The 15,743-nt window shown below is 37.8% G+C and overlaps 1 long non-coding RNA gene across 2 annotated transcripts in view; it reads right to left on the bottom strand.

Moving 5' to 3' along the window:
* LOC139795777 (uncharacterized) overlaps positions 1-14,582 on the bottom strand; it is a 33,467-nt gene extending 18,885 nt beyond the window's left edge. Inside the window, exon 1 of one of the 2 annotated variants that reach the window (XR_011725691.1) lies at positions 14,221-14,582. This is a non-coding gene — a long non-coding RNA (uncharacterized lncRNA). Of the gene's footprint in view, positions 1-12,134; positions 12,242-14,220 lie in introns of those variants that run through there. The other variant, XR_011725690.1, reaches the window with a different exon arrangement.
* Positions 14,583-15,743: the final 1,161 nt, after the last annotated feature.

Here is a 15,743-nt window from a genome sequence, read left to right as displayed (position 1 = left end):
TTCTTTTTGGCTGTAGTGTTAGCTATGTTAATATTCAAGAACAATAACCATTCCAGATACTAGTTTGAAGTGTTTTAAATAGCTTTTTGAAGAGCGTTATAGACACACTCAGGAACATTTGAGTTGAGATCTAATCCTGCTCCAGGACATTTGGGCAGCATATTTGAGGAAGCACCATCTGTGGCCCTCTAAGAGCACACTAGGACTTAATTCTGTTACATGGAGATCTCAGGGACAAATAGAACTTTTTCCAAGCAAAAAGCATTATCTAGGACTTATCCTGAAGAAAAGTTATAAGGAGGTGAAACAAATCTTACTCTGAAACTGTTTAATTTCTTCCTGTGTTCATGAATTAAGTTGATGATGGCTCATCACTCACAGATAGGCAAAAGTCCTTATCCCACTGGTCTGAATTCAGACCAAATGAATCCTACACACATTCAGGAATAGTGTGTCAATAACAGGTAGAATGAAAAACAAATATCAGTGAACTCTGGCAGCAGGCCATGAGGTATCTTGGAGTCAAGTGGAAATGTATTTTGCTTTAAAAATATGGGAAAAAAACCTGTAATGCTGTAGTGGGAAAGAGAATAAAAGTTTAGCCAGGAAGCTATAAGCACCAGCTTTAAACACACAACTGTATCACCTCTGTTTCTTGTACATATAAGATGATTTTGAACAAATTATGATAGTTTATGAGTATCTTCATCTCCAGCAAAATGTCATTGGTTTGGCTTGTAACCCACTCGTAGTGCCGTATAAATCATCAGAGATTAAAATCAATAGAGGTACATAAATGAAGATGCACTAGCAATTAAGTGGCTGAACAGGTCTGCCTGGGATGGAGTCCAAAACAGATTGCTTGGAGTTTCAGTTCACTCAGAAATTTAGCTGATTCATCCAGGCAGCTAAGAAAAAAGTCAACTAACGTCAAACCTCAAGGCATCCTTATTCATTTTCTAACCATATGTTCCATCAGAACCCCTTCCTTGTGTTAGCTGGAAGGCATCCTGAAAGCCTGTATGTCACTGGACTGAGTCGGGAGTACTCATGTGAAGTATTTCTAAATTGCAATAGAAAACAACTACAAAAGACTTTTCACCCTGCAAACTTGTATCAAAAAAAAAAAAAAAAAAAAAAAAAAAAAAAAAAGAAATTTTCATAAAGATTTAGCTCACTTCTGTGCCAAATCTAAACCATCTTTAGCAAATCCTCCCCAAGCATGTAGCCCCAGACTGTAGACAAGTGATGCAGTTGGTAGCACTCTTTGAAATACTGCCACACACCCCACATGGTTTAGGGGGAAGAAAGTGTAATTAACAGGCACTGCAATATAGTTCATTGGCATTAAAAAACTTCCTAGGAAGAAGTATATTTTTTAAGTCATACCAAAAACTCTTGGAAAAAACAATGCCCACACACCTTTGAAGAATAAAAAAATCTAGCATTAGATACCCATGTGAGAAAAATTTTAAAAGTTTAAGTTGTACAAAACACATTATTTAACATTAACATTTTTCACCACTTCAAAGTCCTACAGTAAATCTCTGTGCTGATTAGTAAACAAAGGTTGAGCTTTTCTAGAAACACACCAACCACTGGCCTGTCACTTATGTATATGACAAAATCACATGTCTCCTTCAGAACAACTGGTATCCAGCTTATTATATTCATTCATGGCTTGGCTTCTCAAACAAAGATTTAAGAAGGGCTCTCCCCAAGCTTGCTGCAAGCATGCTGGTGGCTGATAAGGCCAATACTATAAACACTTGTGTTATAAAGCAATTTCCTCCAGATTAGTACTTTTTTGAAGGGTCATAAACCAGAATGCCTTTAAGTGTAGTAACTGCACAGAGAGCTGCCCCCAAATCAAATTCTCTCCTTTGTGAAATTTATCATTAAAAGGAGCACCAGTTTATTCTCAGTGAGCAGGACTTAAAAGCCAATCAGGTTGTCAAAGACATTCCCAGGGATTTTTTTGTAATGAGAACTGGACATCACAAATCATTTTCAGATGGGAATCAGACAACATAACTTCTCTAGCATTACAAAAAACATGTATCAGAGAAAAGAAAGTTATCAAATAATTCCACATCCAGGACAAATTCAAAAACTAAGAAAAAACTTTTTGCATTCCAGCCTTCTAGTTTGTGACACCGCATAGAGAAATTCCTGTAGCATTCCTGCATTTAGCAAATCAGAAATGTCAAAACAGGGAAAGCACTAAACCCACACAGGAACTTGACAAATTATTTTTGCAATCATGTTTTCTGCAATCAGGTGCTGTTTCCATTAATGATTGTTTCAAGATTATATAGAGCTATAAGGTCTTAGGCTTATGTTCTTGAGAGACGAAAAGCAATTTAGCAATTCTGGAGAGCACCTAATATAAAATTGCATTAGTTTTTTGTTTGTTTTGGTGTTTTTTGTCATCATGACCAAAAATATGAGCCCAACATAATTGCTAATAGACCTACATTTTGATATGCCAGGTTGATTTATGCTTTTGATTTCACTTGCAAATAAAAGAAATCTTTTTTGCTGTTGTTGGTTTTTTCCTACAGATAATCTATTCCATAATAAACACCTTTGGAGAGCAATGCTTGCTTCTTTATTTGTAATGAATGGCAGTTTTTAAACATTTTTTAAACTGTCAGTCTTTAAAGATATTGTTGGGTAATAGCATAGAAACTAAAAAAGTAAAACTTCTACATTCCAAAAGAGTAATTTGCTTTCTATGTGTCCTTCAGCTCTTAAAATCAGACATTTTATATGAGAAGAAGAATTAAATTAAATGTGTAGGACTGACATGTTAATTTTTAATTTTAAAAAAGCTGTGAAAATACCAGTGGAATAGTTTTTTAGAGTTAGGCATCCCTGATCTATCATATAGAAAATTAAACAAATCAGGAAGATAATTCAAGATCAAGCCTTTTAACTATACAGGCTTGTTCATAATTAATTTTTATAAAATTAGCATGTTATGGCAGAAATGATGGCATTCATAAATCAAAAAACAGACTGAATAATTTCCCTGCAACTTTTTCATAGCTTGAGAAATCAGAATTATTTTGTGTGAAAAATATGGTTAACTTTCACTATTGCCACAAATTAAATCAAAACATATGCTCCAGGAATCCCTATTTCATTTCAGTGTCCATAGAACAAGTGTGTTTTTCTAACATTTTGGACTTCCCCAGAACCTAAGACCAAAGGACAGGATTTTAGAACGGAGTCATAGAAAGCAGAAAAAGCTGGGAAGGTAGGGGGTGCTATTCTTTAGTTGGATTTATGACAGTTTTATGGGAATTTTACTGCCGTTTTGACCTTCATAATTAAATGCTGATTTGGTTTTAGAAGTTACACAGACAACAATCAGTTTCTGTGAAGATGCATAACCCAGGCAACGAAAAGATCCTTGTTTCTCCCTATGGGAGGTGTCACTTTGCTCTGTTTCTGAACCTTTCTGGAGGGATATCAAGGTGGGAGAGAAAGACGAGCAATTCCGAAAGGTCTATCACACAAATTTTCCTTAAAAATCTCATTACTGGCAAGAATGGTCTTTTATAACCAAAAATCATGACCAATGCTGTTCAGTTGCATTTGCTTTTACTCCTTGCTGTACCAGATTGGAGGCGAAAGTATTTAGATCTAGACCAAAAGCTAGACAGAAAACAGTACTGTCTATGACAAAAAAAGTAACTTTTAGGTGTTTAACTAATGAACTGTCAGGTTCATAACTCACATTAAAGTAACAAAAGGATTTAAGTTTGTTTTTTAAATAAAAAAAATAGATAAATAAACACCAGTGGGGCAGACCATATTAACAAACAGAGCTCCTGGCTCAGCTATGTCAGTAGGCAAGATGCTAAATCAGGCTCAAGGTCTCCTTAGTCTGTTCTTTCTCCTCCTCCTGCAGAGCTTAGTGAAACCAGTAGCCCAATGTCCTCATACTGTGTGGGGTGTCCACAGTTTCCAAAAGGAAAAAAGCCTCAGCCAAGACACCTGTTCTATTTGTTACCTCTACAAATTCCACTTCTTCATAAAATACTCACAGAACTACTGTGATCTGCTCCGAGATTTCTCATAGCTGCATCTTCATAGTTTTGTCAAATCAGATTTTTTTCATATCAAATCAAGGTCTGTTATGGCAGAGGGACTCTGACTCAGAGGTAGAAAAAAGCTATTCTGTAGAAGGAAATATTTCAAATTAAAATTGATATTATGAAATATAATATACAATGTATTATCAAAAAGATACACACTCAATGTAAATTAAGAAATACTAAGCTATGCATTCAATGACACCTATATACACATTTGTCCCCACAGCCTCACATTTCCTACTATTTATCAGTAAAATCATCAAAATGCTTGAAGATGTTCCATCAATAAATTTCTTAGGTGGCATCTTCCAAGTTTATGTAGAGACTCTCTCCTAGAAAAGCATCTGAGCTCAGCTCTGCTTGTCCTCACAAGCAGGGGAGGATTTGTAACAGTGGAGTGGTCCCCAGCAATAGCTTTTTTGAATTCCTTCATGCCTGAGGAACAGGGAGAGAAATTTCAACATCCCTGAGTGCAAAAATGTGAATTTGTGCTTCCCTCAGGAGGTGAAGTGCTTTAAGAACCAGACAACTCTGCTACAGAGCAGTAGTTTTCAACCTGCTACTCTCAGACTCCAGAGAGTCCATGAACTGCTTCAAAGAGATTCAGAGGAGCTACTTTGAACCAGATAAACCAGAGATAATGTCACCATTACCTTTTTATGACAAGTGAGTGTGAAAGGAGACTATTCAAGCGTTTATCTTTTCCAGCCTAAGCATTTGCTGGTGATGTAGTCATTCTGCTTGATGTCTTCCTTCCTACTGCTGATAACCCAGGAAATTTTATCATAAACGAAACTGGTGGGCTACTTTTCCTGTCAGTCACACCTCTTTTACCACAAGTTATACACGTGATATGTTCAAGTGGTCCAGACTTCCAGCCTGATAATCACAGCAGGTGGACAACCAGCATACAGATGTAATAAAAAATATTATTTAAATTATATACATGCTGCTCTGAAGGCTGTAACACAATCTGTGAGCTCTACATATGGATGTTTCCCCTATGCTTCTTACAAACTAAGTGTTACTAAACTGAAGCCTGGAATTTCTTCATGCTGCATGTGTTAAGTGTTTTCCTGTATGGACCCAGTGTTGAGGTTGAACAATCTCTCTCATCACCACCGTATTTGGTCACTGTTTGCATTTCCACCACTTCTCACTGCTCAGTGTTGTTCAATGTGAAAACCAAATGTCAAACTATTGCTAGGAACCTCCTGCACCTTTGGTTCTGATGGGCTGTGGCAGGCAAATTGTAGAGCTTAATTCAAACATCATTTAGTCAGCAGACTTGTGTCATCCACAGTGATTACAGTGGCCAATAATAATAAATACATGTTAAAAAGCCAAAAAGGTGAATTTGCCCTGCCTTAGAAGCAATTAAGTTCTATATTGCCTGATTCTGAAATAGGTAATGGAAAATTATCAACAGGAATGTTATTTATTTATCCTGACCTACAAGTGAGATTAAATTTGAGTCTCCTAAGCTTGACGGTGCCAGAATATGAACAAATGTTTTTTAATTTCTTCCCTGGTTGGTGAGTTTTTTCCACTCATCCTATCACTTCTTTATGCAGCTTTGGTCTAAGTGGTTTCCCACACAGAAAAGTCTGAGGATACGCCAGGGTTTGAGATGAACAGAGTAGTGGATCATTGCCAGGTCTCCACTGTTATTGCTCTTCCATATGCTCGATGTAACTTGCTGAGGATTTTCAAGTCTATTTCTCTAATTTCCTATATGCTAATCAGACTAGCTTGAAGGCATGAGGCCATCTGAATTCTGAAAGTTTATCAACAATTTTGAAAAAGCAATAGAGCTGCAGGTCTGAACTTTGATAAAGGAACTAATGTTACTGAAGAAATCAGAAAAACACATATGCTTCATGGGTCTGAATAAAGCATGTAAGTGAGCAATAAGCATCAGATGTTATGGGTGATGACAGGCTAATAGGCAGCTTTTTGGTATACTCCATTCTTTCACCTGAGGTGAAAATGGCTCTCCATGGTGACATATTGCTGAATAATGACAGCATGAAGAGACAGCCATTTCAATTTAACTGCTGAAGAATTGATGAATGCTGTAATAACTGGATGTTCATACTTAAGTGGCTGGGATGGAAAAAGCAGTCTCAAAACAGAAGAAACAGCTAAATGAATCAGGTTTTTTTAGTTGAAAAATAAATCTAAAATCTGTTACTTACACTTTCGTATGGTAACAAGCATTTAAAAAAAAAAATCCTTGGCATTATCAATTCGTTTATCTTGTTCACTGTTTATGTTTCTCCTCAAGTCTGTGAAGAAAAGTTTCCATGTCTCTCCAGAAAACCCTTCCATAATTACCTTCCCTTTTGGTTAATTTCACCAACACATTTTCAGTCCCAGCTTTCAGCCATAGCTGAAGCTTATCCACAGAGCTTACAGCATGTTATTTTCAATTGCAGAGATTCTCCTGGTATGCAAAAAAAAAAAAAAAAAAAAAAAAAGTTGAAAAGAAAAAAAATTTACTTGCTAGCTTTCTCAACAAACTGCAAAATGCAAAAAGTAAGGGTCAGATTCTCCACCTTACCTAGCTTTCAGAAATGAACTGGAAAACCTGAAGAGGTGAAGAGACAACCTCTAACTCCCAGAACTCCCTATTCCTGCAGTGGATCTTCTAGAGAGTCTGGTTAATCACATATGAAGCTGCAACTCCTCAGAGAGGTTCTGTTTCTGGGGATCAGAAATGGAAAATGTCTCATCCAAATGTGAAGTCATCCCTTCCTATCTCACCCCTCCTCTCTCCACTGTGCAAAAATATCCTGGGCCAGAGACAACAGGGAGCATCAGAGGGAGAAAGGGTTGAGGGGAGTGAGGCATTAATCACTGTCTGTCTGCCTTTGTCACTACTATCTCACCAAGGGTGAACACAGAGGGCAACAGCAGGGCCATTGGATTCCTTGAAAATTCTGCCTATCAAACATCTGACCAAGCCCCATTTGTTCAGGTGTGTTCAGTGCTGATAACACAAGCGAAAGCAGCTCTGAAAACAAAAGGAGACCTTCAGACTACTGATTCACTCAGTCACAGAAGCAGGAGAAAATTAATGCTGCCTAAGTACCGCTGATGACCTGTAGGCTGTGAAGAAAGGAGACTTCCTTATGAAAAAGAGAGTATTTTATTTTTTCAGTTGAATAAAGAGTCTCAAATTCCTACATAATGCTATCACTAGCAAGTCTGTTATTTAGCACATCGTGGTCTCTCTCTTACTCAAGCTTGGCTGAATATGGGTGATATCACTCACACTGAAACACTTTTTCCCCTGAAGTTCTCAGCTCCTGTTGTTTACATTAGCAGGATACACAAGGTTTGGCAAGCAAAAGTATATCTAAAGCCTAGTTACACTCACATCTTAACACTGAAAATTCCAGCTTAAAAGGCTCCTCTTTTCCCATGGTACTGTTTGAACTGAATACATAAACATGAATTTGTCTATCTCCTACTTCAGAGACTGCTTTTAAAAGCTTGGCCCTAGGAATCTACAAAGTTAGTAAGGGGTTTTCTTCATTCTTGCTAGTGATCAGAGAAAGAGGGGTTTAGATACCAAAGGAAACACTTAAGATAAGGCAGGTTAAAGAGATAAAGGTCTGTCTCCCTCACATGCTCTGTTTATGTCAAATCTCAAGGTCAATAAGTAGCTAACAAAATTACATGTGAAAAGTCAGCCTACACCAAAGAAAAGCTTTGAGATGTGAGACTTGTGTGCTGCTCTGATGATCATCTCATTACTGTCCTGCTCAGAATGCAGTCTGGTTCCCATCACCACTGCAGCTTGCAATACTCTCAAAACGTGTCACCTCTGCCTTGCCCTGAGCATCCATCCTCGCAGAGGGACCAGGGCAGGAGATCTCCTCCAGGGACACACACACATGACATTAATAATCTGGCCACCTGACAGGACTCTTCTTCCACATAAAAGCTACAGAAATAGCAGCTTTTCTGCAGAGTGGAAAAGTAAGAGGAGTTACTTCAGATGCTGGCACTAAACCTGAGTTATTCTTTTTGTTGTTTTTCTTAACCATATTCTTGTGTGACCTAAAAAATTTGGGCTCTTTTTTCTTCTTTCTTTCATTTCTACCGTAATTTTTTTCCTATTTAAAAAAATATGTACTTCTGAGAAATATTTTATAATGTAAATGGACTTCACAAGGCTGTGCATTTAAACTGGAGCTACTTTTTTATTTCAGCTTGTCCATTAATGGTATTACTTCAGTCTCCAAGGGTCTGCCTTGTACTCTTAAGTCTTCCTTTCTCAGCACTTCTATTTCCACTGAAAGATACCTCCAGGTCATATTAGTTAAAAAAAAAGGAGGGAAAAGTTAAACATCTAGAGATGTAGGCGAAAATTTTTGGACCATAACTTTGTTATTTGATGTAAAGTACAAGAACTGTTTTAAAAGAAGTTTAATAAATATTTTAAATTTTAATACATTGGTTAGCATGATGCTGTTCCATTTTTTTTTTAGTGAGTCTCAGTCATCAATTTTATATTTCTGACTGTTAAAAAACCCACATCTACATCTATTTTGTGCTCATGCACTTTTATCTAAAACTCCCAGGAAAGGTTTTCACAGATACCACAAACAGTTAACTGGATTTTGTCACCAACTTATGAATTTAATTCCAGTCCTACAGTGATTTTTTTTTTTTTTCCTGTTTTAAGGTCATGTCGAGACTTCATGAAGGAGAGTTCAAAAACAATGCTAAAACATGGTCTAAGTGTCCAGGAATCAGAAAGTAAAGAAAACATTTTCCTCCAGTTAATACCTGAAGCTTTAGAAAGCATTCAAACATGTTTCAAACATTTTGAACTGGAATACTGTGTATATAAATAATCCTACATTGAGACTTGTGACCTGAGGCACAGAGGGCAAAGGGATGGCTGAACTGCACTGAATCTCACAAGAATCATTAGGAGCATAAAAAACACAGTTTATTTCTGATAAATGTATTCAAAACAACATGGGTTTTTTTCCTAATTAATGCCACAAATAATGACAGTAGGTGACGAGGTTTTTGACTGATCACAAAATTCACATGAGGAAGAGAAGACTTTACTGATATATCTAAAGAAGACTTTGATGTACAGAAATATAGTACTTCCTATACTTACTTCAGCAGCAGGAGGAAAAACAAAAAAAGTAATTTCATAGGCACATTGTCATTTACTGAAGGAAGCCTGGAAATTTCTTTAGAAGAGTCAGTTCAAGTCTCATGGAAATTCCCAGAAAGGACAGGTGTTCTCTCTCAAAAAAAAAAACAAAAAAACCCTACACCTCTTCACCTATATGTAATAATTTTTTCATGTTGCATATAATTTATATGTAAATGATGTACATTTGTAGTGGTCTCAATATACTTATTTTTACACACTCACATAGAAATTCTTTTTCTTGCAAAGATGGAATGATTCTACTTTTTTCATTCATTACAGTCCTAATAAGAGACACACAGCTTTATCAGAAATGAAAGCAATAGTTTCTCTTTTCATGGAAATAATTTCAAATCAGAACTGATGGAAATAATTCTGATAAGCAGTTTCAGGACAGATATCCACACTAGCAAGCGTGCACGATTCCAGAAGAGCTGTGGGTGCTGTGGTAACCAGGCTGCCCCTGCAGGGGTCTGACTCCAGGTGAGATGCTCAGGCTTTCCCTGAGCTGACATTTATGCCTGACTGTGCCCCAGCTCCACTCAAAGTACCAGCAGGAGTAAAGCACAGGCAAGATGCACGAATGTGCAGAAAGCATGACTGGCATCACTGCTCTTTTTAATACCCCAGGGCCCACGGGTTAACAACATGCACGTGAGCTGGAGGGGAAGCAGAATGAAAATTGCCATCTCTGCCCAGAGGGACCTGAGCTTGCATCAGCCCCATCCCAGGCAAGCCATCTGCAAAGTGCTCTGAGCACAGCCAGAGGGCTGCTCCAGGCCAGTGCTCCCTCATCCTGCCTGCAGGAAGGATGCAGTGTAACCCAGTATTCACCATGACAGAGAGAGGGCAGGAGCAAACACTATTCTTGAGAAAGAGGGCCTGTGCTCCAGGTCCTATTACAGTTCTTATATTTTCCTAGGCAATGCAGAAGGGCTGTAGGTGCAGGTCACAGACCTATCTCCTCTCTCTTTTGACTGATTGCTGTGTATGGCTCTCACCCCACTGTTGTGGGATCTCAAGTTTTAATGGATGCTTCATGAAGACACCAAACATCTAAGCATGGATCCTCCTAAGGGCCACAGCCTACATGTTCAGTGTTGTTAAGCTCTTGCATCTTTGGCTCTGTGAGCCCAAATAGGATGTGCACCAACTAGCACCCTAGTGGCTACCTGAAGGCTCAAAAAGTTACCCGAGTTCTATTAAAAAAATAAAACTGCCATCTATTCTATTTGCATAGCAGCAATCAAGAATTGTGTCCACATTTCCACAAGCCCAAAACACAGACAGTCACACAGACACTGCACCAGCTCTATCATCAAATGTGGTACTCCATGTCAAGGTCACTGCATCCTCCATACTCAGTTCCCATAGCCAAAGAGATGCCCATCTGAATTTTGAAAAGTTCATTATTTAAGTAAATTTCCAGTATCCAGAAAGAATGTTCAGTACCAAGGTGCTGAGAGTCCAACAGGTACAGTTGGATCTATATAACATTCTTGAAGGTTTTATGAGGGTTTTTAAGGGTTGGACTCGATGATCTCTGAGGTCCCTTCCAACCCAGCCTATTCTATGATTCTATGATTCTATGATCATATTTAATCCCGTAGATACTAAGTCAAATCTTGAAAAATTATTATAAAGTGTCTTCTGGTAATAATAGGTATTCTGAAAACAAAAATCCAAGCAAGCTACTGAACTCAGTGTTATCAAGATCTGAAAGTTTTAAAGGCCTAGAAACCTTAAGCAGTCCCAGCCATTAATGAAGATGGGTGTTCTAAGCAAATTAAAATCGTTAAGAAAAAGGACATGCAGATAATTGTCTTCCCTGAGGAGAAGAGAATAATAGTTTTAGAGTGGCTTTCCATAACAAGTGTCTTAGTATATGTCACTTATGTATGCAATGAGTACCCTTTTGCATTTTTATTTTTCTTCATTTATGTGCCTGTGGCATTGGTGATTTCCACATGCTGAAGGAATATGAGAAATATTTGAAAAATAAACAGAAGTGGTGGGAAGTGGTGCTTGCTATGGCCCTAGCATCTTGCACAAGTGGGTTCTTAAGCTTGTAGCTGCCTCACTCACACCTCATCATATGCAATCAGAAAGTGTTAGTTAAATCTTATCAATCTTTTACCTTAGGTGGACCCAAGATCATTTTAATTAGGATACTATTTTTTATATATTGCTTAGAAAAATTTATTTCTACCTGACCCAGAACTTCCTAGAAATCTATAGGGCATGAGAATGATAATGGCATAGAAGATGGCATAGATGGGTCTAACCACTGATCTATCCTGGCAAAACCACTCCTCTGAAGACAGCCTGAGACTGGCATCTCCCAGCATGCTATGTAGGAGGCCTGAGTTCAAAGCTTTGCTGTAAATCAGTAAAAGAAATAATAAGGAGCTGCCTCACCCATATTCACAGAGACCAGCCCAGTTCTGAGAAGGGGCATGAGCCTCTTTAATGAATGAGTCTGCTTGCTTTCTTTAAGTAGGCCTTAATTCAAAACAAAATATGTTTGTGAATGAGAAAAAAACCAAAACAAAGAAACATTTAAAAACAAACAAGCAAATAAACAACTCCAAACTTTAAAATAACACACAAATTTACTTTTTCAGTCACTCTCATTGTCTTCTTTTTCCCATTCCCAGTAGCTCTGCTCAGTGCTTACAGGAAGAAATCCCAGCTGCCTGGCTTTGTGCTTCTGTTCAGCTCCCTGGGCAAACTAAAAGCAGGAACTTGGTTTACATTTCTTCTCCACAAAGTTCTTGTTTTCTCTGCTCATTAAAGGAAGTTGTTTTAAAAAACAAACAAACAAACAAACAAGCAAGCAATACTTGGCTCTCCACATCCCTGCTGTAGGTGTCTTCTTCAGAGCTGTTCAAACACAACTTAACCTTACTCTCAGCAGAGAGAGACCCTTAGACAGTCCAGAGCACAATTCACCTTCTCCAGTACAGCTATCCAGACTGAGACTCAGCTGCCCAAACCCTAAATATCTAGTAGTATTTTCAGTGTCCTATTCCACACAGGCACCACCCCTGCAAGACACAAAACTCCCATAATGTGTGGCACATCAGTCAGCCCAGTGCCAATGAAGTGGATACCCTAAGGCTGCACCCCCTTTGTTGTTTTGGCCTGAACCTCTAGAGCAGTGCTGAAGTAACCCCCTAAACTGTTCCCTTTTCCTACATGTTGGGTTGTTTTGCAGAGCAGTTTTGGTGTGTGCCTTTAACATGTTGCAGCTAGACCAAAAATCACACTGCACTTTTGCAGATGTGATTTAATACTTAATAGGGACACATGGATCCAAACCCACAACTGATCCTTCAGACAGTTTCACATGATAGGGATTCCTACATCAGGGACTAGACTAAAACTTTTCTAAAGTAAAATACCCAAACTACATACAGAGACATTTTGACAAGGTGCTTTGATCAACTTCTGTCATCCTGACTTAGGTCCTCAATAAGGTACACCACATCCACTGACAGGTAAAAGACTGTATGGGTATTATTGACTTACTATCAGTTTTATTCTACTTTAATTCTGCCTCTCAAAATAATGGATAAAATTATTACACTGTTTTATTATCATTAATATTATTACAGTAAAAAACAAATAGTTGAATTAATTTATGAATTATCAAAATACAAATTTGAAAACATCAGCCTGGGTTCTAGGCTTAAGTGATGGTTGGAAAATACACTGGAAGTGAAGGTAAAAACACTGATTTCCTGCTCCTTGCCAGAAGATAAAAGTTGGAAAACAATGCAACAGCAAACAAAAAACAGTGTAAGTCACTTCCTCTTCTAGTGGAAATTAAAAAAGTCAGTTTTGATCTTAAGAGAACAAAAATTCAATAACAACGTCACCTTTCTTTAATCTTGCAGATTTTAAAATCAATCAGGTCTTAGATCTAGGATTTAAAGATCTTATCCCAAATTAAGCCTTACCACTAATTAAAATTACAGGACAGGGAAAGACACTAAAATATTTGTATTATATGCTAGTCCTCAAAGTCCAAAGTCATTCCTTGCTAAGGAACAAGGAAAACATGCTTTTATTAAGGGTTTCCAACCTAATAGAATAATTCAAAATCTTAGACATTTATAGGTGGTAGCATGACTCATTTTTTAAATTTAATATGAAATTATCTGTCTTTCAGCTTTTTAATCCAAGTCAGAGGACACCCTTACAGTTTGATAGCCAAAAGGTTGGCTTATGATTTTGGCAGACTTTAGTTATTTGTTTCATAGCAGAGGAGTCCTTGCTGAACAGCATGGAAGTGCAGATTTCCCCTCATATCTAAAAAGAAAGAGTTTTTTTAAAACCTAAGAGTTTTGCATGGTCTTACCTGCAGATAGACAGTAACTATAAACTTCTGGGATGAGATGCTCTGTTCTATGGAAAATACTTGTACTTGTCTACTGAAGAGGGGAACACTGGCGGATTGCTCTTTTTTCTCATGATCTAGACAGGCAAGGCTGAAATATTTCAGCAAATACCTATGCACTATGCATTTCTCCTTGCACACACAAATAGTTGGAGAATTTGGAGTCTCTGTGACCACAGCAGAGCCATGTGCCTCAAAACATCTACTTAGTGTGTGCAGGAGTTTAGCCATGGGCATAAGATGCAACTCTCAGGGCTACAACTCCAGCAAAGCTAAACTTGCCTGTAATCCAAGTACATATTTACATCAGGTTTCTTTTTCTCAGCCAAGTTCATCAACAGCAAAATGCAAGAACACCTGTGCCCTGGGTGTTTCATTTGAGACTCAGCTCAAGAGTCTAACACCTGGCAGTGAAATGTAAAAATATAAATGTAAAGATTCAGTTAGTCAGCTGTAAAGTTAACTTTTCAGAATTCTTTAGGAAGCTATTCCGAGCAAGATGTATTTTAATGCTGTAAGTTTCTCACCTGCTACCTCTTGGAGATTTTCCTTCTTAATGCCCTCTATGAATTTCTTATCAGGAAGTAAAACTTTTTCCAAAGAAATAAATAAACAAACAAAAAAAATCTTCTATTTATAGTTATATCAACTTTACAAAGAAGGTCACCAATATTAGGTATAACCACTGTCTCTCCTTTAAAGATTATGGTAAAAAGCAGGTAATTGACTTCAGGAAATCAATTATCTGAAATAAAAGATTCTTCTAGCAAAGAGATAAATATACTAAGCATCCTCAAGTCTGAATTAAGCAGACAGGGAAGATTCATAGGTCTCATTAAGAGAAACATCACTGAAATAAACACCAGACAACCATAAAAGACAAACTGTTAAATTGCCTCTCACAGTGTAGGGTTCATGTTATTTATGTTTTATAACTGCTTGAGTTAATGAATAAATCAATTATCTAATTGTTGGCACAGGGGCAGATCCTTACAGGTTTCATCTGCCTGGATTTGTTTGCTGAAGTGATGCTAAACTCACTTGCATAAACTGGCAACATCATCACCACAAATATTCGAGATCACAATCCAGAACATAGCAGTTTGGTAGTTTTGAGGCACAAATTCAAAATTACTCCGCTATTTCTCTATTTAAGTGTTGATTATTTTCATTTTTGAGGTATGTTGACAGACAGTGTCCAGGGTCAGACCAGGGATGTTAATCATTACCAAAACGCTGTCACGCTCCCTGCCACTTTCTTCCCCCCACATCAGTGCTGAATGCTTAAATTTACACCAACACTGGCAGCAGGAACAGGCAAAAGATGATGGTTCAGTTCACAGAACAGTACAGAGTCCATCTCAACAGTTAAGCACCATAACCCAGGTGGAAAGAAGGCAATAAAATGGAAACTCTATAGCTCAGTACCCCTGACAACCACCTCTGAAATGCTGCTTTCCCTTACAAGGGAACAGCCAAATTTGGGATTGTTGATCTATTTTCTCCCGTGAGCTTGCATGTGAATTAAATCCCAGAAGCACACTATAAAAAGCAGAACAATATAAAGGAATGTTTAAAACCCAGCACTCCTAAGAGAGCTGCCTGCCTGCTTGATGATACTGTCCCTTCTGCAACACACTGAGTTCTTAACTCTGCCTGTAAACATTTCAATGTCTTGGTTATGGCTTTAGTTCCCTAACCACATGAAGATGTCTTCAAAGATCTATTTTTAGCATTATGGCATTGGCAGCCTAAGTAAGAAAAAGCTGAATTCGGAAGTGCTCAGTTCTGTTTCCAGAAATTATTTTTTGTTATCTAGATTTTCTACAGCTAGCTGATGTAGTAATGATTGGGAACCATCCCTTTTTCAGCTGAGAAGAAAAGAAGGAAGCAAACCTAGTGGAAGAGGTTAAGCTTACACAACCAGCTGACCCACAAGTCCATGCAGAGAAGTAGCTGATGTCCCATCCATCCTCAGTCAAACCCAAATGCTGAGCAGGAAGGTTTCCCCTCTATTCCATTTCCAGAAGTCAAACTACAAAATGAAAGC

The sequence above is a fragment of the Heliangelus exortis genome, chromosome 1, assembly GCF_036169615.1.
Source record: "Heliangelus exortis chromosome 1, bHelExo1.hap1, whole genome shotgun sequence".
Classification (NCBI taxonomy): domain Eukaryota; kingdom Metazoa; phylum Chordata; class Aves; order Apodiformes; family Trochilidae; genus Heliangelus; species Heliangelus exortis.
Note: the sequence above shows the minus strand (reverse complement) of the source record. Positions and strands in the feature narration are given on the sequence as shown.